General features: G+C 47.3%; 1 protein-coding gene and 1 long non-coding RNA gene across 4 annotated transcripts in view; both read right to left on the bottom strand.

Moving 5' to 3' along the window:
- LOC115203300 (alpha-ketoglutarate-dependent dioxygenase FTO) overlaps positions 1-19939 on the bottom strand; it is a 172915-nt gene that overhangs the window by 50280 nt on the left and 102696 nt on the right. The window lies entirely within an intron of this gene.
- Positions 3102-7257, bottom strand: LOC115203302 (uncharacterized). The gene is made up of 2 exons (XR_003880144.1): positions 7073-7257; positions 3102-5064 (listed from the first exon to the last, which is right to left on the bottom strand). It is a non-coding gene; the product is annotated as an uncharacterized LOC115203302 (long non-coding RNA).

The following is a 19939-nucleotide window of genomic DNA, read 5'->3' as shown; positions in this document are numbered from 1 at the left end:
AATCCTAACTGCAGTGATTGACAACAAACTGCCTCTTAAGAGCCATAGCTTGTCAACTGATCTGATTTGCTGTTTTTTTTTTACTACAGGAACTTACTGTACACCAAGTTAACTAATGTTCCTACATGGTGAGGAGTAGAGAACACATGTTTGCTGGGCTGATCTTGTCTGTAGGGTCTGTAGCCCGCTGAGGGAGGATGAGGACTCAGAACTAAGCTGAGGAGTCACAGCCAGCCAATCGGCCGGCTGCGTCAATTCCTCTTCACCTCGAGAGGAACTGTTCAGAATCAGAACGATGTGGCTGTTCTGTGATGTGTCCCATTAAGATTAATTCCTGCTTAATATTAATTGGTCGTCGGGCTGAGATGGGCCCAGGGGATTGGCTCCCTTTGGTCAGACTCTCTGAGGACCTGAGACACCATTGGCTGTTTGGTGGGGTGCTTATGAGCTGCTAGGTTCTTTATCAGCCAGAACATTCCGCCAACGTTCCCCCGGGGCCCTACGCAAAGCTGTAATTAACTCACACACAATCCATAATTGCCCTGTTTACAATTACCATAGAAGAGGCACACAGAGGAAGGCGAAAAGAGAGAAAGAAGAGAGGGAAGATAAAAGAAAGAGAGAAACTACAAAGTAAAAAAATAAAATACAGGCTACATAAAAAGGTGAAAAATTCATATGAAACTCATTCCCCAACCGCCTATCTTTCTCTCTCTCTTCACTTTGCCTTAATAAGCTCTCAGGACTCTTTGGATTGGAGGGGGTAAACCCCAGCCATCACTTATTTATTTTTCCCAGATAGCCCTATTAATTTCCCCCCGGTCTCAGGCGCTCCGGCAGGCAGGCAGAGAGAGGCAGCGTGCGATGTGGACTGGATCCGCTGTCCCCTGGGCTCTGCTCGGAGGAAGAGCGCTAAATGACCCAAATAAAGGGTGCTTTTGAAGGCTGCGCACGGAGAGGCGCCGGCACCATTAAAACTAAATGAAGTGTTTATTAGCCGTGCCGACAGCGCTCTAAACTCCCACAGATCAAGGGCCGTTACAGTTAATGTGTCTCTCTCTCCAATGCTGCTCTCTCTCTCTGTTTGTTTAGCTCTGCCAGTGGGCATGAAAAAAACTAAAGTGGGATTTTTTTTCTCTCCCCTCCCCCACCCTTTCATTTTCTTCCTCCATTTCCTCTACTCTCTCCCCCAAGTTCTGTCTTTCTCTTTTTATCTCCACCACCCCTTCTCTCTCTTCTCCTCCCCTGGTGGGGACTGTCTCCAGCTGTGTTGTCCCAGTCGTTCTCTAAGCCACAGAAGAGGGGAGAGTGTAACAGAGTGTGTCAGAAGACAGGCAGGGGAGAGAAGTGAGACGGCACGACACTGGAAGGTACTGGAATAAAGAACCGTCACATGTGCCATTTTCTGCCCTGTGTGTGTGTGTGTGTGTGTGTGTGTGTGACTCTGTGGTGGAGCAGGAGCCACTGTGATGGGGAGACCAAACGGAGCTTTAAGTCCTGATTGCTTCACATTCTGAAGTTCTCTTAAAGTTTCCTTCCCTTTCATTACGTTCTTCATTTCATCCTCTTTAAACACACTGCCAGAGTAACTTTAGAAAGGCAAAAAGAGAAGCTGGGCTTCATTTCACAATTTTCTTATAAGGTTTTGATTCTTTAATGAAAAAATTGTGCCAAAATTCGATAAAATACAAAGTAAACTATCCATTTATCTTCTTGAATCTTTGAGTGTAATAGGTAGAGTTATTATGCTCATGACACAGAACAGACCTTTACATTGACAGAGCTTTTTTATGTCAAATACATGGGACTTCTCTTTCAGCAGTTTAAATGAAGCCTGAAAATCACTTGGCAGGCATTATTTTCTCATTAATCCGCACTTAAGATTTTTTTATTAAATATTTATATATTTTTTAAAAAGTGTTATTTTCTTTTCATTCTTCAGTAATGCTATGCGTGAGCGTGAATAATGGCTCTCATTTATGAGCTGAATTAAAAGAAAGAGCTGCGTGCAAGGAAAGTTGTGAAAGCTGTAATATGCCACCTCAAAACAACTGAATGTTTTTTCCCCCAACATTAATTATTTTTCATAACCTCAAGCAGTGTAGCTGTAATATCACTGTGTTCTGTTCTGACCTGTCTGTCTATCCCCGACACCATTTTAATCCCCGTCCTACCCCCCGACACACACACACGCACGCACGCACGCACACGCACACACACACGCACACACACACGCACACACTCCCCCCACCTCTTGACTCTCGACTTCTCCGAAATCTCAGTAGTTGAGCTGAATTACAGGAGTTACTACAAATTAAGTTTAACTCCAAGTTGCAGGGTTTGGTATGAAGATTGATGTTGGACAAAGTACACTTCTGAAATCGGAGGCTGCAATTACAATCCAGTGTAATTATCTCTGCCCATTAATAGCAGCAGATAGCTTGTCACAATCAGGTCTGCACATAATTAATCACTAGTTACTTTCCTCCACCTCTCCCTCCATCTCTCCCCCCCTTCATCCACCCCCCGCTCTCCCTCCCTCCATCCTCTGTGGGATATGTTCAATGTAAAACAGGCCTCTGGACAAGTCCCTGTGGTAGAACTAAATGTACAACACTGTCAGGGCTTACAGGACAAAGTGAAAAGCCTTCCTTATTGACAACACATCACTGGCCAGTAATGGATGAGTTCACCATAATTGCTCAACCCTCAGCTCACATACAGTATAAGTAGGCTTATACAAACCACACAAACACATCCTTCGCTCCCTCCCTCCACACACACAAACACCAGTCCACCTCAAATGTGCCTTTATTGTTTTTTGTTCAAAACATTTTTCTATCAAGGTTTTTTCTGGATCCAAAACAGGCTTAGGTGGTGGGCGTGGCGAGGGGCGTGGCGAGAGGCGTGGAAATGGCTGAAGCTAATTTCCTGTAATTCTATGCATTTTGCCATGGCTAACTCTGTGTTCTTCTTGTGTTCATACGTTATCATTTAAAACAATATTTCTGAATTCAGCATTTTTGTCTAGCTGTAATTATAGTTCTCAAATATGTATTATTTTTAAATATATATATTTTGTGTTTTTTACTTGAATGTTATTTTTTTTTATCCCAATTGTAGTTTTTTTTTGCCAAAAATAAATACAATAAATCAAGATATAGGTGGCAGGAAAAAATGCTTAGGCCGACCTCCCAAGACGACCTGCCCAGGACCGTACCTCCATTCATACCCTCACCTATCCCAACACACTGTATCGGCATCACTATCAAAACCTTCCTTTGCCTTCCTCCTCAATACCAAGTCAGAGTCCCTCTTCAACAAATAAACTAACTCTAAACCCAAGGAGGCTGACGCCCAAACTTTCCCTCAGCTTATATAGCCTAAGACTTTCCCCACCAGCCTCCTCACCTTCCATCAATGCCAAGCAGATCCCGTGGAGCTGCTCCCAGTCAGTGTGATTTATAGAAGTTATTATAGCCCATTACAGAACAGAAACAGGAGAACACAGACCCACTTCACAACAACAGAGCCAGGCCAGATAATAGGGACAGCCATAGGGACTCGCATAACGTCGGTTGATGTCCGGCACGTCCCCCTATCCCCTATATAGTGCACACATTTTTTACCAGAGCTCTATGCGGGCCCCGGTCAAAAATAGTGCACAGGAATAGGGTGCCATTTTGGACACAGCCATTGTCTTTAATCTAATTCTACACATGGTTTCGTTTCAATTGGAATCAAAAACCCCATGTTAACAAACCATAACAGATCTCACTAATCCGCCCGGCAACAAAGAGATGGATGCATACAACACTCCAGGAAAGAGAGACAGGCAAGGTTCTCCCTTCTCCTCCTTTCCCCCAGAATCCTCATCCATCGCTCATTTACATATAAAACGCATGCTGGAAGGTAAGGGCATATATTAAATCCATTATTTTTTGTTGTTGTCGTAAATAAGTTTACATAATTGTGTTTTGGCATTATGCAGAGAGAGAGAGATGCAGCTCTCCAAGAGCAACTTAGTGATGAATCCCTCAGCTGTTGCTGCTGGCCATCCAGACTGCTGCTTTATACTGATAATGAAGGATGAAACAAATGAGGACACGTCAACGACAACAACATAACAGCGCGGGCAGAGACACTGCTTCTATGGCTGTCAGACAATGTTGTTACTGTATGTGTGACCTTCTGGAGAGCAGCCACGTCCTCCATAAAACTACAGTTAGTACTTTAGTACTACAGTTACAACAGCTTTCAGTCAACGTCACTCTGCTCTCCTCTGTCTTCTTTGACACACGTTCTCACGCAAAGCTAATTCATGGTGTCAAAGGTGTAAGTAAGGTAACCAGTTCTAATATTCCATTGTTGAAACATTTTATTTACAAGAAAGTCATTTCATCAAAGCAACAATAATCCTTCCAGCAAGGCTGTCAACACAGTTGTTCAAGCATGTCCACTTTCCATAGTACATGAACTAGTCTCTCAGTCCTCTGATGACAACCACATTACATCATGTTCATAATGATACCTTTCCAACTCCTCAGATAAACATCAATAAGCTCCAAGCCACCGGGGCTTTGGGTGACGCCTTTCTCATGTCACCTGTCCTGTGATGGATGACTTGAAGTAGGCATCTTGCTCAATCAGACAAATGAATGACTTCTGAGGAATGAAGCCCTATATGTTTTCAATGAGAATCAAAGGACTACACACACCAAGCCCATAATCAGTCAGCTCCAGCTCTCAGGAACATGTAGAGGAAGGCTTTCCAAAACCACAGCCAGGGGAATTAGTTAGTACTAATGTGGCCTCTTTGCTACATCAAACAGCATCAAGGTTAGTCACTGGATTAGTCTCAAATGGGACCCTATTCCCTATATGGTGCACTACATTTGACCAGAGCCCTATGGGACCTGGTCAAAAGTAGTGCACTACATAAAGAATAGGGTGCCATTTGGGAAGCAGCCACTAACAACAGGCTCTGGTAATAAAGAGAGGAGAGGCATGTCAGTGCAGGAGATCTGATTTGCTCAATCTTCATATCCAACATCCAGCACAGCCCTAATGATGGGAACTCAGGTTAGTACATCTGATCGTCACAGACACCTCGGGTCAAATCAAAACATACTTCATTATATTCTTTAAGGTGAGCCAGGTAAGGCAAGGCAAGGTGAGGCAGGTAAGGCAAGGCAAGGCAAGGTGAGGCAGGTAAGGCAAGGCAAGGTGAGCCAGGCAAGGCAAGGTGAGCCAGGTAAGGCAAGGCAAGGTGAGCCAGGTAAGGCAAGGCAAGGTGAGGCAGGTAAGGCAAGGCAAGGTGAGCCAGGCAAGGCAAGGCAAGGTGAGCCAGGCAAGGCAAGGCAAGGTGAGCCAGGCAAGGCAAGGCAAGGTGAGCCAGGTAAGGCAAGGCAAGGTGAGCCAGGTAAGGCAAGGCAAGGTGAGGCAGGTAAGGCAAGGCAAGGCAAGGCGAGGCGAGGCAAGGCAGGCAAGACAAGTAAAGCAAGGCAAGGCGAGCCAGGTGAGGCAAGGCGAGCCAGGTAAAGCAAGGCGAGGCGAGGCAGGTAATTCAAGGTGAGGCAGGTAAGGCAAGGCAAGGCGAGCCAGGCAAGACAAGGCAAGGCGAGCCAGGTAAGGCAAGGCAAGGTAAGCCAGGTAAGGCAAGGCAAGGTAAGCCAGGTAAGGCAAGGCAAGGCAAGCCAGGTAAGGCAAGGCAAGGCAAGCCAGGTAAGGCAAGGCAAGGCGAGCCAGGTAAGGCAAGGCAAGGCGAGCCAGGTAAGGCAAGGCAAGGCGAGCCAGGTAAGGCAAGGCAAGGCGAGCCAGGTAAGGCAAGGCAAGGCAAGCCAGGTAAGGCAAGGCAAGGCAAGCCAGGTAAGGCAAGGCAAGGCAAGCCAGGTAAGACAAGGCAAGGCAAGCCAGGTAAGACAAGGCAAGGTGAGCCAGGTAAGACAAGGCAAGGTGAGCCAGGTAAGGCAAGGCGAGCCAGGTAAGACAAGGCAAGGCAAGCCAGGTAAGGCAAGGCAAGGCAAGCCAGGTAAAGAAAGGCAAGGTGAGCCAGGTAAGACAAGGCAAGGTGAGGCAGGTAAGGCAAGGCGAGCCAGGTAAGGCAAGGCAAGGCGAGCCAGGTAAGGCAAGGCAAGCCAGGTAAGGCAAGGCAAGGCAAGCCAGGTAAGGCAAGGCAAGGCAAGCCAGGTAAGGAAAGGCAAGGTGAGCCAGGTAAGACAAGGCAAGGCAAGCCAGGTAAGGCAAGGCAAGGAGAGCCAGGTAAGACAAAGCAAGGCAAGCCAGGTAAGACAAGGCAAGGCGAGCCAGGTAAGACAAGGCAAGGCAGGCCAGGTAAGACAAGGCAAGGTGAGCCAGGTAAGGCAAGGCAAGGCAAGCCAGGTAAGGCAAGGCAAGGCGAGCCAGGTAAGGCAAGGCGAGCCAGGTAAGGCAAGGCAAGCCAGGTAAGGCAAGGCAAGGCGAGCCAGGTAAGGCAAGGCAAGGCAAGCCAGGTAAGACAAGGCAAGGCGAGCCAGGTAAGACAAGGCAAGGCAAGGCAAGCCAGGTAAGACAAGGCAAGGTAAGCCAGGTAAGGCAAGGCAAGGTGAGCCAGGTAAGGCAAGGCAAGGCAAGGTAAGCCAGGTAAGGCAAGGCAAGGTGAGCAAGGCAAGGCAAGCCAGTTAAGGCAAGGCAAGGCGAGCCAGGTAAGACAGGCAAGGCGAGCCAGGTAAGACAAGGCAAGGCGAGCCAGGTAAGACAAGGCAAGGCGAGCCAGGTAAGACAAGGCAAGGCGAGCCAGGTAAGACAAGGCAAGGCAAGGCAAGCCAGGTAAGACAAGGCAAGGTAAGCCAGGTAAGGCAAGGCAAGCCAGGTAAGGCAAGGCAAGGTGAGCCAGGTAAGGCAAGGCAAGGCAAGGTAAGCCAGGTAAGGCAAGGCAAGGTGAGCCAGGTAAGGCAAGGCAAGGCAAGGTAAGCCAGGTAAGGCAAGGCAAGGTGAGCCAGGTAAGGCAAGGCAAGGTGAGCCAGGTAAGACAAGGCAAGGTGAGGCAGGGCTACTAGGTTGATTTCTATCTGAGACAGACGCAGTAACTCACCCGCCTCACTGACTTGCTGGGGCCCTTCTCAAGCCCCAGAGCCCCCGGGGGTTCTACTGTACAGCACACCTGTGTAGGACTGGGAGAGAACACCTCCACCATCAAACACCCTGGGCCACTCCCTTTCAGCACCCTGCCACCTAGTGGTACAGAACGGTGTTACACATTCTGTGTTATGACAGTGAGACTTTACTAACTAACCCATCCAGCTATGTTTCTGTTTGATGCACATACAAAAGCCTCAGTGAGATATTTTATCATCCAGCCACATTAAGCTCAGTCCCATTCACAGATGTGAGTCTCAGTGTGTCTCACATATCATGTGTGTGCAGCCCTGTCAGCAGCACCCACACATTAGCATGTTGTCATCATGTGTGTGTGTGTGTGTGTGTGTGTGTGTGTTGTGTAAATTGTGGTGCAGGGTAGCGGTAATGAGGACTGATGGCTTTATGCTGCTGTATATTCCAGGAGGATGTCTTCTGACAGCTTCGGGAGACGATAAAGTAATAACTAATAATGTGCAAATAACGCTGTGTGCTGTATGACAACTGTGCCAAAGCATGCAGGGACTGGAGTGTGTGTGTCTGTGAGAAACAGAGAGAGGGGGGAGTGAGAGAGCAGGGGGGGGGCTTCCTTCCTTTCAAGTTTCAAACACAACCTGCGGTGAACACTTCAGACCTAATTCACCACCTCCAATAAACACACACGCAGAAAGAGAATGTATAAAGTGTTAAACAATCACTAACTTTGAAAAAAGAAAAGGAGAGGTAGCCTAGCCTGGCTTCTCTCTTTCTACATCAAAACTAGAAACTGAAATTGGAATAAGGAGAGCCATGCCAGCAGGTACAGTACAGTAGCAGTGAAGGTGAAGCAGTAAGGAGGGGACACAGAGGAGAAGTCTCCCTCTCTGCAGACCTGAGTGATCCTTCATCAGGTTCTTACAACAGGGAGTCTCCTCTATAAATCATATGACTGCAGCAGGGAGACAGACGAGAGTCTCACACTGGCAGAAAGCTCACTATGCATACACTACAGTGATCTACTGTTCTCTACTGTCTCTACTGTGGTTCAGGACTCAAAGCCGCTGCCTCCTGACAGGGTCTTTGACTGGTGAGAGCATAACATTCCCATAGAAAAGCTAGAGACAGCAGAGCCCAGTGTAGCTACAGCAGAGCCCAGTGTAACTACTATACAGCAGAGCCCAGGGTAACTACTGTACAGCAGAGCCCAGTGTAGCTACAGCAGAGCCCAGGGTAACTACTGTACAGCAGAGCCCAGGGTAACTACTGTACAGCAGAGCCCAGTGTAGCTACAGCAGAGCCCAGGGTAACTACTGTACAGCAGAGCCCAGTGTAACTACTGTACAGCAGAGCCCAGTGTAACTACTGTACAGCAGAGCCCAGTGTAACTACTGTACAGCAGAGCCCAGTGTAACTACTATACAGCAGAGCCCAGTGTAACTACTGTACAGCAGAGACCAGTGTAACTACTGTACAGCAGAGCCCAGTGTAACTACTGTACAGCAGAGCCCAGTGTAACTACTGTACAGCAGAGCCCAGTGTAACTACTGTACAGCAGAGCCCAGGGTAACTACAGTACACCAGAGCCCAGTGTAACTACTGTACAGCAGAGCCCAGTGTAACTACTGTACAGCAGAGCCCAGGGTAACTACTGTACAGCAGAGCCCAGTGTAACTACTGTACAGCAGAGCCCAGTGTAACTACTATACAGCAGAGCCTAGTGTAACTACTGTACAGCAGAGCCCAGTGTAACTACTATACAGCAGAGCCCAGTGAAACTACTGTACAGCAGAGCCCAGGGTAACTACTGTACAGCAGAGCCCAGTGTAACTACTGTACAGCAGAGACCAGTGTAACTACTGTACAGTAGAGCCCAGTGTAACTACTATACAGCAGAGCCCAGTGTAACTACTGTACAGCAGAGCCCAGTGTAACTACTGTACAGCAGAGCCCAGGGTAACTACTGTACAGCAGAGCCCAGTGTAACTACTGTACAGCAGAGCCCAGTGTAACTACTGTACAGCAGAGCCCAGGGTAACTACTATACAGCAGAGCCCAGTGTAACTACTGTACAGCAGAGCCCAGTGTAACTACTGTACAGCAGAGCCCAGTGTAACTACTGTACAGCAGAGCCCAGTGTAACTACTATACAGCAGAGCCCAGTGTAACTACTGTACAGCAGAGCCCAGTGTAACTACTATACAGCAGAGCCCAGTGTAACTACTGTACAGCAGAGCCCAGGGTAACTACTGTACAGCAGAGCCCAGGGTAACTACTGTACAGCAGAGCCCAGTGTAACTACTATACAGCAGAGCCCAGTGTAACTACTGTACAGCAGAGCCCAGTGTAACTACTATACAGCAGAGCCCAGGGTAACTACTGTACAGCAGAGCCCAGTTTAACTACTGTACAGCAGAGCCCAGTGTAACTACTGTACAGCAGAGCCCAGTGTAACTACTGTACAGCAGAGCCCAGTGTAACTACTATACAGCAGAGCCCAGTGTAACTACTGTACAGCAGAGCCCAGTGTAACTACTGTACAACAGAGCCCAGTGTAACTACTATACAGCAGAGCCCAGTGTAACTACTATACAGCAGAGCCCAGTGTAACTACTGTACAGCAGAGCCCAGGGTAACTACTGTACAGCAGAGCCCAGGGTAACTACTGTACAGCAGAGCCCAGTGTAACTACTGTACAGCAGAGCCCAGTGTAACTACTGTACAGCAGAGCCCAGTGTAACTACTGTACAGCAGAGCCCAGTGTAACTACTATACAGCAGAGCCCAGTGTAACTACTGTACAGCAGAGCCCAGTGTAACTACTGTACAGCAGAGCCCAGTGTAACTACTGTACAGCAGAGCCCAGTGTAACTACTATACAGCAGAGCCCAGGGTAACTACTGTACAGCAGAGCCCAGTGTAACTACTGTACAGCAGAGCCCAGTGTAACTACTATACAGCAGAGCCCAGTGTAACTACTGTACAGCAGAGCCCAGTGTAACTACTGTACAGCAGAGCCCAGTGTAACTACTATACAGCAGAGCCCAGGGTAACTACTGTACAGCAGAGCCCAGGGTAACTACTGTACAGCAGAGCCCAGTGTAACTACTATACAGCAGAGCCCAGTGTAACTACTATACAGCAGAGACCAGTGTAACTACTGTACAGCAGAGCCCAGTGTAACTACTGTACAGCAGAGCCCAGGGTAACTACTGTACAGCAGAGCCCAGTGTAACTACTGTACAGCAGAGCCCAGGGTAACTACTGTACAGCAGAGCCCAGTGTAACTACTGTACAGCAGAGACCAGTGTAACTACTGTACAGTAGAGCCCAGTGTAACTACTATACAGCAGAGCCCAGTGTAACTACTGTACAGCAGAGCCCAGTGTAACTACTGTACAGCAGAGCCCAGGGTAACTACTGTACAGCAGAGCCCAGTGTAACTACTGTACAGCAGAGCCCAGTGTAACTACTGTACAGCAGAGCCCAGGGTAACTACTATACAGCAGAGCCCAGTGTAACTACTGTACAGCAGAGCCCAGTGTAACTACTGTACAGTAGAGCCCAGTGTAACTACTGTACAGCAGAGCCCAGTGTAACTACTATACAGCAGAGCCCAGTGTAACTACTGTACAGCAGAGCCCAGTGTAACTACTATACAGCAGAGCCCAGTGTAACTACTGTACAGCAGAGCCCAGGGTAACTACTGTACAGCAGAGCCCAGGGTAACTACTGTACAGCAGAGCCCAGTGTAACTACTATACAGCAGAGCCCAGTGTAACTACTGTACAGCAGAGCCCAGTGTAACTACTATACAGCAGAGCCCAGGGTAACTACTGTACAGCAGAGCCCAGTGTAACTACTGTACAACAGAGCCCAGTGTAACTACTATACAGCAGAGCCCAGTGTAACTACTATACAGCAGAGCCCAGTGTAACTACTGTACAGCAGAGCCCAGGGTAACTACTGTACAGCAGAGCCCAGGGTAACTACTGTACAGCAGAGCCCAGTGTAACTACTGTACAGCAGAGCCCAGTGTAACTACTGTACAGCAGAGCCCAGTGTAACTACTGTACAGCAGAGCCCAGTGTAACTACTATACAGCAGAGCCCAGTGTAACTACTGTACAGCAGAGCCCAGTGTAACTACTGTACAGCAGAGCCCAGTGTAACTACTGTACAGCAGAGCCCAGTGTAACTACTGTACAGCAGAGCCCAGTGTAACTACTATACAGCAGAGCCCAGGGTAACTACTGTACAGCAGAGCCCAGTGTAACTACTGTACAGCAGAGCCCAGTGTAACTACTATACAGCAGAGCCCAGTGTAACTACTGTACAGCAGAGCCCAGTGTAACTACTGTACAGCAGAGCCCAGTGTAACTACTATACAGCAGAGCCCAGGGTAACTACTGTACAGCAGAGCCCAGGGTAACTACTGTACAGCAGAGCCCAGTGTAACTACTATACAGCAGAGCCCAGTGTAACTACTATACAGCAGAGACCAGTGTAACTACTGTACAGCAGAGCCCAGTGTAACTACTGTACAGCAGAGCCCAGGGTAACTACTGTACAGCAGAGCCCAGTGTAACTACTGTACAGCAGAGCCCAGGGTAACTACTGTACAGCAGAGCCCAGGGAAACTACTGTACAGCAGAGCCCAGTGTAACTACTATACAGCAGAGCCCAGTGTAACTACTATACAGCAGAGCCCAGGGTAACTACTGTACAGCAGAGCCCAGTGTAACTACTGTACAGCAGAGCCCAGTGTAACTACTGTACAGCAGAGCCCAGTGTAACTACTGTACAGCAGAGCCCAGTGTAACTACTATACAGCAGAGCCCAGGGTAACTACTGTACAGCAGAGCCCAGTGTAACTACTGTACAGCAGAGCCCAGGGTAACTACTGTGCAGCAGAGCCCAGTGTAACTACTATACAGCAGAGCCCAGGGTAACTACTGTACAGCAGAGCCCAGTGTAAATACAGCAGAGCTGTACTGTTTTTGAAATTGTTTATACTTTAGTATAAACAACAAGTAAAACCAAGTACTTTGAGACTTTTACTCAACTAGTATTTTACCTGGAAACTTTCACTTTTACTTGAGTCATTTTCTATGAAGGTATCTTTACTTTTACTAAAGTATGACTTTTGGGTACTTTTTCCACCACTGTCATAGTGCTATAGTCGTAAGATCAGTGGCACAGATCACAAGATAACACCAGGAATGAATGCTGTTCTATCCAGTCTAGTCTACGAAGAAACCAACCACACCCTTCAAATGCTGACACTGTAAACCCCTAGAAGACCCTAGGCCCAGAATATTGATTCCTGCCTGACTATCATGATCTGTACACACTCTCAGTCTAGATTGAGCCCTGAGTGTTCATCTATGTATTTACACATCCACATACAGTAGCACACTTCACAATCATTTTTTCTATTTTCTCTCTGCATTGTTGGGTAAGTAAGCATTTCACTGTTAGTCTACACCTGTTGTTTACCAAGCATGTGACTGATTTAATTAACTATAGTTGTGAGGGAGTTGAGATGTGACAGGAAAGAAGGAGAAAGCAAGAGAGAGCGAGAGATGATGAGAGAGAGAGTTACAGAGACAGAGGAGGAGAAAGACAGAGAGAGCGAGAGATGATGAGAGAGAGAGTCACAGAGACAGAGAAGGAGAAAGACAGAGAGAGCGAGAGATGATGAGAGAGAGAGTTACAGAGACAGAGAAGGAGAAAGACTGAGAGAGAGATGATGAGAGAGAGAGTTACAGAGACAGAGAAGGAGAAAGACAGAGAGAGCGAGAGATGATGAGAGAGAGAGTCACAGAGACAGAGAAGGAGAAAGACAGAGAGAGCGAGAGATGATGAGAGAGAGAGTCACAGAGACAGAGAAGGAGAAAGACAGAGAGAGCGAGAGATGATGAGAGAGAGAGTTACAGAGACAGAGGAGGAGAAAGACAGAGAGAGCGAGAGATGATGAGAGAGAGAGTTACAGAGACAGAGGAGGAGAAAGACAGAGAGAGCGAGAGATGATGAGAGAGAGAGTTACAGAGACAGAGAAGGAGAAAGCAAGAGAGAGCGAGAGATGATGAGAGAGAGAGTTACAGAGACAGAGAAGGAGAAAGACAGAGAGAGCGAGAGATGATGAGAGAGAGAGTCACAGAGACAGAGAAGGAGAAAGACAGAGAGAGCGAGAGATGATGAGAGAGAGAGTTACAGAGACAGAGAAGGAGAAAGACAGAGAGAGAGATGATGAGAGAGAGAGTTACAGAGACAGAGAAGGAGAAAGACAGAGAGAGAGATGATGAGAGAGAGAGAGTTACAGAGACAGAGAAGGAGAAAGAGAGAGAGAGATGATGAGAGAGAGAGTCACAGAGACAGAGAAGGAGAAAGACAGAGAGAGCGAGAGATGATGAGAGAGAGAGTCACAGAGACAGAGAAGGAGAAAGACAGAGAGAGCGAGAGATGATGAGAGAGAGAGTTACAGAGACAGAGAAGGAGAAAGACAGAGAGAGCGAGAGATGATGAGAGAGAGAGTTACAGAGACAGAGAAGGAGAAAGACAGAGAGAGCGAGAGATGATGAGAGAGAGAGTTACAGAGACAGAGAAGGAGAAAGACAGAGAGACAGAAAGAGGAAAAGAGGTAAGGCACATGTTAGGTCTGGTGGCAGTGGAGCGGCAGTAGGAGGACTGATCTGTCTGTTTCCTGTGTGATTGGTTCTCTCATTAGATGCCAGGCCCTGTAACCGGAGTGAGGGCTAATGCGTTGCTGTGTTTAGATAAGCACACAAACCATTCAGCTATAATAGCAATCTTTTCAAAAACAAACCCCAAAATGAAAGGAGGCCAGCCACGGAAAAGCCGGCTGCAGATTATTTTGAGAAGGGAGAACGACACGACCATGAAAAATCGTAAACTGCAACTGAAAATAAACCCAGGCGTGCTGTGTGCAGTGCACCACCACCTACCCAACCGCCCTCCTGTCACCAGCCCCCTCTACTCTCTTGTCCCCACTTCTCGCCTTCCCCCTCACTTGTTTCCCTCCTCTCTTCCTCCTTCACTTCTCATATCTTTCTCCTCTTCCTCCTCTTTCTACACCTCACCTTCACAGCGTAGATGTGTCAGAGAGTTCAACTCACACAAACCAGGCCCTCATTCCACACTGATGCAGTCACATGATAAGCTGCTCTGCCTGTCACTTATCAGTAATTTACTGCTACTCTTTCCCTCACAAAATGAGCCTCTCCCCCTGCAGCCCTTCCACCTACACTGAAGCAAGCAAAGCACATCATCTCCCTGTTCTCTCTGACACAAGATTAGAACGTTTACTGACATCAACAACAAGCGTTACCTGGGAGTTTTTTCAGCAGATCTCAGAGAGAACCGAGAGAGAAGTGAAGAAGAGTAACAGGGGTCTACAGAGAGAGGAAGATGGGTCCTGCTCTAACTTGCTCCAGTCACTAAAGTGGAAGCCTGTGTATTCTAAATTGTAGCCCAAATCACATAATTAGCTGCCACTGGCGGACATGTTTAGTTCCATGACCAATGGTTTAGTTGCAGGTTGTGTGAAGAAGTGGAACCAGGTTTTGGGGTTCAGGGGAGCAAGGTGTGGACCTGTCCCCGAAGTTGATGCTCCCTGCTCGGGGGGACAGGCCGTCAGGGTCCTGGCCCACCCTGCTCAGAGCAGCCGGGCCTCTGGGGGCCTCCTGACAGTGACAGCTCCCAAGCCATAACTGACCCTGTTGTGCATAGGTAACACAGGTAATATCGCCTCGGGGCAGGGAGAGGAACGCACTGGGACAGCTGCAGCTGCAACTGTAATTTGTCTTATCTCATGTTCAGGGTGTTTTATGAGAGGCAGAGGACAAGGTGAAACAGCGAGCAAAACAAGAACATGTCCCATTCAGGAAATCCTCTGAAACCAACCAACACCACCACACAGCTTCCTGAGAGGATCCAAACTAGTATATTACAGGGCAAGTGGGACCCAAAGTTTAGTAAAAGTAGTTTTCCGTTGTTATGTGACAGAGTGTGTGAGTTTGAGAACAACACAGGCCTGATTTGTGTGTGATGGCTGGGGGTAACTCATGTTCCCCTCCCTTCCCGTACTATATCTCATCCAGGGGTATTAGACAGGGACACTACCAGGGGCAGTGCCAACACAGATGCTTCCTTCCTTCAGAGAAGCGTTCATCAGTCCCCTACCCGCCCTCTGCCTGCCTGTAGCAGATTTCCCCTGCCCCATTCTCAGCAATCAGCCCAGTTATGTTCTGCCCATCCAGCCCAAATCCCTTCATGGTTATCAGGAGAACTCTGAGCTGGTGCTGCTGGGGGCAAGGCTTTTCACTCACACAGGGACTGGGTGGGACTCTCTCATAAGGGATTGTGAAAGGCCGTGACACACGCTTATCCACACCCCAGTGCCCCCCAACAAAAATATATATACAGTCTCTAAACTAAATAATAAAGGCAGCCCAAACCTTGTCTAGGGCGCGCGCGCGCACACACACACACACACACACACACACACACACACACACACACACACACACACACACACACACACACACACACACACACACACACACACACACACACACACACACACACACACACACACACACACACACACACACACACACACACACACACACACACACACACACACACACACACACACACACACACACACACACACACACACACACACACACACACACACACACACACACACACACACACACACACACACACACACACACACACACACACACACACACACACACACACACACACACACACACACACACACACACACACACACACACACACACACACACACACACACACACACACACACACACACACACACACACACACACACACACACACACACACACACACACACACACACACACACACACACACACACACAACAGAGCCAAGTTGATATCCACCATGCCGGATGAGGACTTCCTACATTATTCAGACGCTATAAGACATTACTTTGGTGTTGGGGACTGCATTGAAGTTCAGATCTGCCACAACTCCAGGCAAAATGACAACTCTTAGGTCACAGACTCAAAGCTCTGGTTAGTCTGTTTGCAGGATCTCTAAACAAAGACATTTCACTTTTCTCAAACAGTACAGTACCACTCTCTCAGTTATTTCTACTTTCAGAGGTTGAGGTTTGTAAATCATATCAAGTCTAGACTGTTTTCTTGACATTTCTAATTGATCATAATAGGAAGCAGTCTTCTCTGTGTCTGGTCAGGTCCAACCTAGCGTGAATCATACCATCCTACCATGCATCTCAACGTAACGCAAAGCAAACAGAATGAACTTTAGAAAAACACCATTATAGTTTTTATCCAGGCGCCTTTTGTTTCTGCCGCTGAATTGGGTTGGGAAAAAAGACTTTCAAATGGAACTCGAAATCAGGTTTTGTCCCAGCTGTCATCTTTTCTACAGTATGTGATGTGTGTGTAAGCAGAGAGTAACTCAAGCCTCTGCATTTCACTCTGGAATGGTTTAGGTTAGCGCGAGGGAGGCGGGAAACCTACAGAGAATAACATTGGCTAGAAGTTACCCATGAGAAACAACAGACTGATGCCTCACATACGCAGAGTGAAAATATGTCAGAGTGGAGTGCCCTCATATCCCGGCGGTTGAATAACAGAAGGGCATGGGATGATTGAAGGGGTTTTTCTCCCTCAATCTGCATCTCAATCCAGCGGTTTTCTTCGGATACCGTGTTTTGAAAATACATTCCCAAAAATGCCTCTCGAAACCCTTGCAAAATCAAAGCAAGCATTGGTATCGTGATGGCGTGAACACAAGTCCATTATCTGAAGTTTGAGGTTTTTAGTATGAGCCAAACAAACCCAATAAGTTTCCAGGGTCTACTGTTTATGACAATTTCTATCACAAATAAGACAAACAAAATAGGAGTATAAAAAAGAGAAACACATGAATTAAAAACAATTACTTTGGATTTGGCACTTAACTCAAACCTCTAACACAAACAGTGACATAGATCCATCTCTCCAGAAATAAGTCCCTCACTGTTGCCGTGTGTTATAGACCCCCTTCAGCCCCCAGCTGTGCCCTGGACACCATATGTGATTTGATTGCCCCCCATCTATCTTCAGAGTTCGTACTTTTAGGTGACCTAAACTGGGATATGCTTAACACCCCAGCCGTCCTACAATCTAAGCTAGATGCCCTCAATCTCACACAAATAATCAAGGAACCTACCAGGTACAACCCCAAATACGTAAACATGGGCACCCTCATAGATATCATCCTGACAAACTTGCCCTCTAAATACACCTCTGCTGTTTTCAACCAGGATCTCAGTGATCACTGCCTCATTGCCTGCATTAGTTATGGGTCCACGGTCAAATGACAACCCCTCATCACTGTCAAACGCTCCCTAAAACATTTCAGCGAGCAGGCCTTTCTAATCGACCTGGCCCGGGTATCCTGGAAAGATATTGACCAGAGGATGCCTGGTTGTTCTTTAAAAGTGCTTTCCTCATCATCTTAAATAAGCATGCCCCATTCAAAACACACACAACAGAAATTTGCATCCTGCAACACTAATTCCAAAAGGTTTTTGGACACTGTATAGTCCATGTATAGTCCATGGAGAATAAGAATAACCTCCTCCCAGCTGCCCACTGCTCTGAGGCTAGGAAACACTGTCACCACTGATAAATATACGATAATCGAGAATTTCAATAAGCATTTCTCTATGGCTGGCCATGCTACGACTGGCCATGCTACCTCAACCCCGGCAAACAGCTCTGCACCCCCCGCAGCAACTGGTCCAAGCCCCCTCCCCCGCTTCTCCTTCACCCAAATCCAGACAGATGATGTTCTGAAAGAACTGCAAAATCTGGATCCCTACAAATCAGCTGTGCTAGACAATCTGGACCCTCTCTTCCTAAAATTATCCGCCGCCATTGTTGCAACCCCTATTAATAGTCTGTTCAACCTCTCTTTCGTATCGTCTGAGATTCCTAAAGATTGGAAAGCGGCCACAGTCATCCCCCTCTTCAAAGGGGAGACACTCTAGACCAAAACTGTTACAGACCTATATACATCCTGCCCTGCCTTACTAAAAAAAAGCCAAGTGAACAAAGCCAAGTTAACAAACAGATCACCAACCATTTCGAATCCCACCGTACCTTCTCCGCTATGCAATCCGTTTTCCGAGCTTGTCATGGGTGCACCTCAGCCACGCTCAAGGTCCTAAACGATATCATAACCGCCATCGATAAAAGACAGTACTGTGCAGCCGTCTTCATCGACCTGGCCAAGGCTTTCGACTCGGTCAATCACCTTATTCTTATCGGCAGACTCAACAGCCTTGGTTTCTCTAATGACTGCCTTGCCTGGTTCACCAACTACTTCTCTGTTAGAGTTCAGTGTGTCAAATCGGAGGGCCTGTTGTCTGGACCCCTGGCAGTCTCTATGGGGGTGCCACAGGGTTAAATTCTCAGGCCGACTCTTTTCTCTGTATATATCAATTATGTGTCTCTTGCTGCGGGTGACTCTTTGATCCACCTCTATGCAGTCGACACCATTCTGTATACATCTGGCCTTTCTTTGGACACTGTGTTAACAAACCTCCAAACAAGCTTCAACACCATACAACACTCCTTCTGTGGCATCCAACTGCTCTTAAATGCTAGTAAAACGAAATGCATGCTCTTCAACCGATCGCTGCCCGCACCCGCCCGCCCGCCCGCCCGACTAGCATCACTACTCTGGACGGTTCTGACTTAGAATATGTGGACAACTATAAATACCTGGCTAGACTGTAAACTCTCCTTCAAGCCTCATATTAAGCATCTGCAATCCAAAATTAAATCTAGAATCGGCTTCCTATTTCGCCTCCTTCACTCATGCTGCCAAACATACCCTTGTAAAACTAACTATCCTACCAATCCTTGACTTCGGCGATTTAATTTACAAAATAGCCTCCAACACTCTACTCAGCAAATTGGATGCAGTCTATCACAGTGCCATCCGTTTTGTCACCAAAGCCCATATACTACCCACCACTACGACCTGTAGGCTCTCGTTGGCTGGTCCTCGCTACATATTCGTCGCCAAACCTACTGGCTCCAGGTCATCTATAAGTCTATGCTAGGTAAAGCTCCGCCTTATCTCAGCTCCCTGGTCACCATAGCAACACCCACCCGTAGCATGCGCTCCAGCAGGTATATTTCACTGGTCATCCCCAATGCCAACACCAGTTTGGCCACCTTTCCTTCCAGTTCTCTGCTGCCAATGACTGGAACGAATTGCAAAAATCACTGAAGTTGGAGACGTAGATCTGCCTCACTAACTTTAAGCGTCAGCTGTCAGAGCAGCTTACCGATCGCTGCAGCTGTACACACAGCCCATCTGTAAATAGCCCATCCAACCAACCAACTACCTACCTCATCCCCATATTTGTTTGTGTTTTTCTGCTCTTTTGAACACCAGTATCTCTATTTGCACATCCTCATCTGCACATATATCACTCCAGTGTAAATTGCTAAATTGTAATTACTTCGCCACTATGGCCTATTTATTGCCTTACCTCCTTACTTAATTTGCACACACTGCATGCTGATTTTTTTATTGTGTTATTGACTGTACGTTTGTTTATCCCATGTGTAACTCTGTGTTGTTGTTTTTGTCGCACTGCTTTGCTTCATCTTGGCCAGGTCGCAGTTGTAAATGAGAACTTGTCCTCAACTGGCCTACCTGGTAAAATAAAGGTGAAATATATATTTTTAAACAAACACAGCACATAACTACAGCTGAACAAAGACAAACAAGGAGGAGGTTAAA

This window comes from Salmo trutta, chromosome 12, assembly GCF_901001165.1.
Source record: "Salmo trutta chromosome 12, fSalTru1.1, whole genome shotgun sequence".
Classification (NCBI taxonomy): Eukaryota; Metazoa; Chordata; class Actinopteri; order Salmoniformes; family Salmonidae; genus Salmo; species Salmo trutta.
This window is presented reverse-complemented; position numbering and strand designations above follow the sequence as displayed.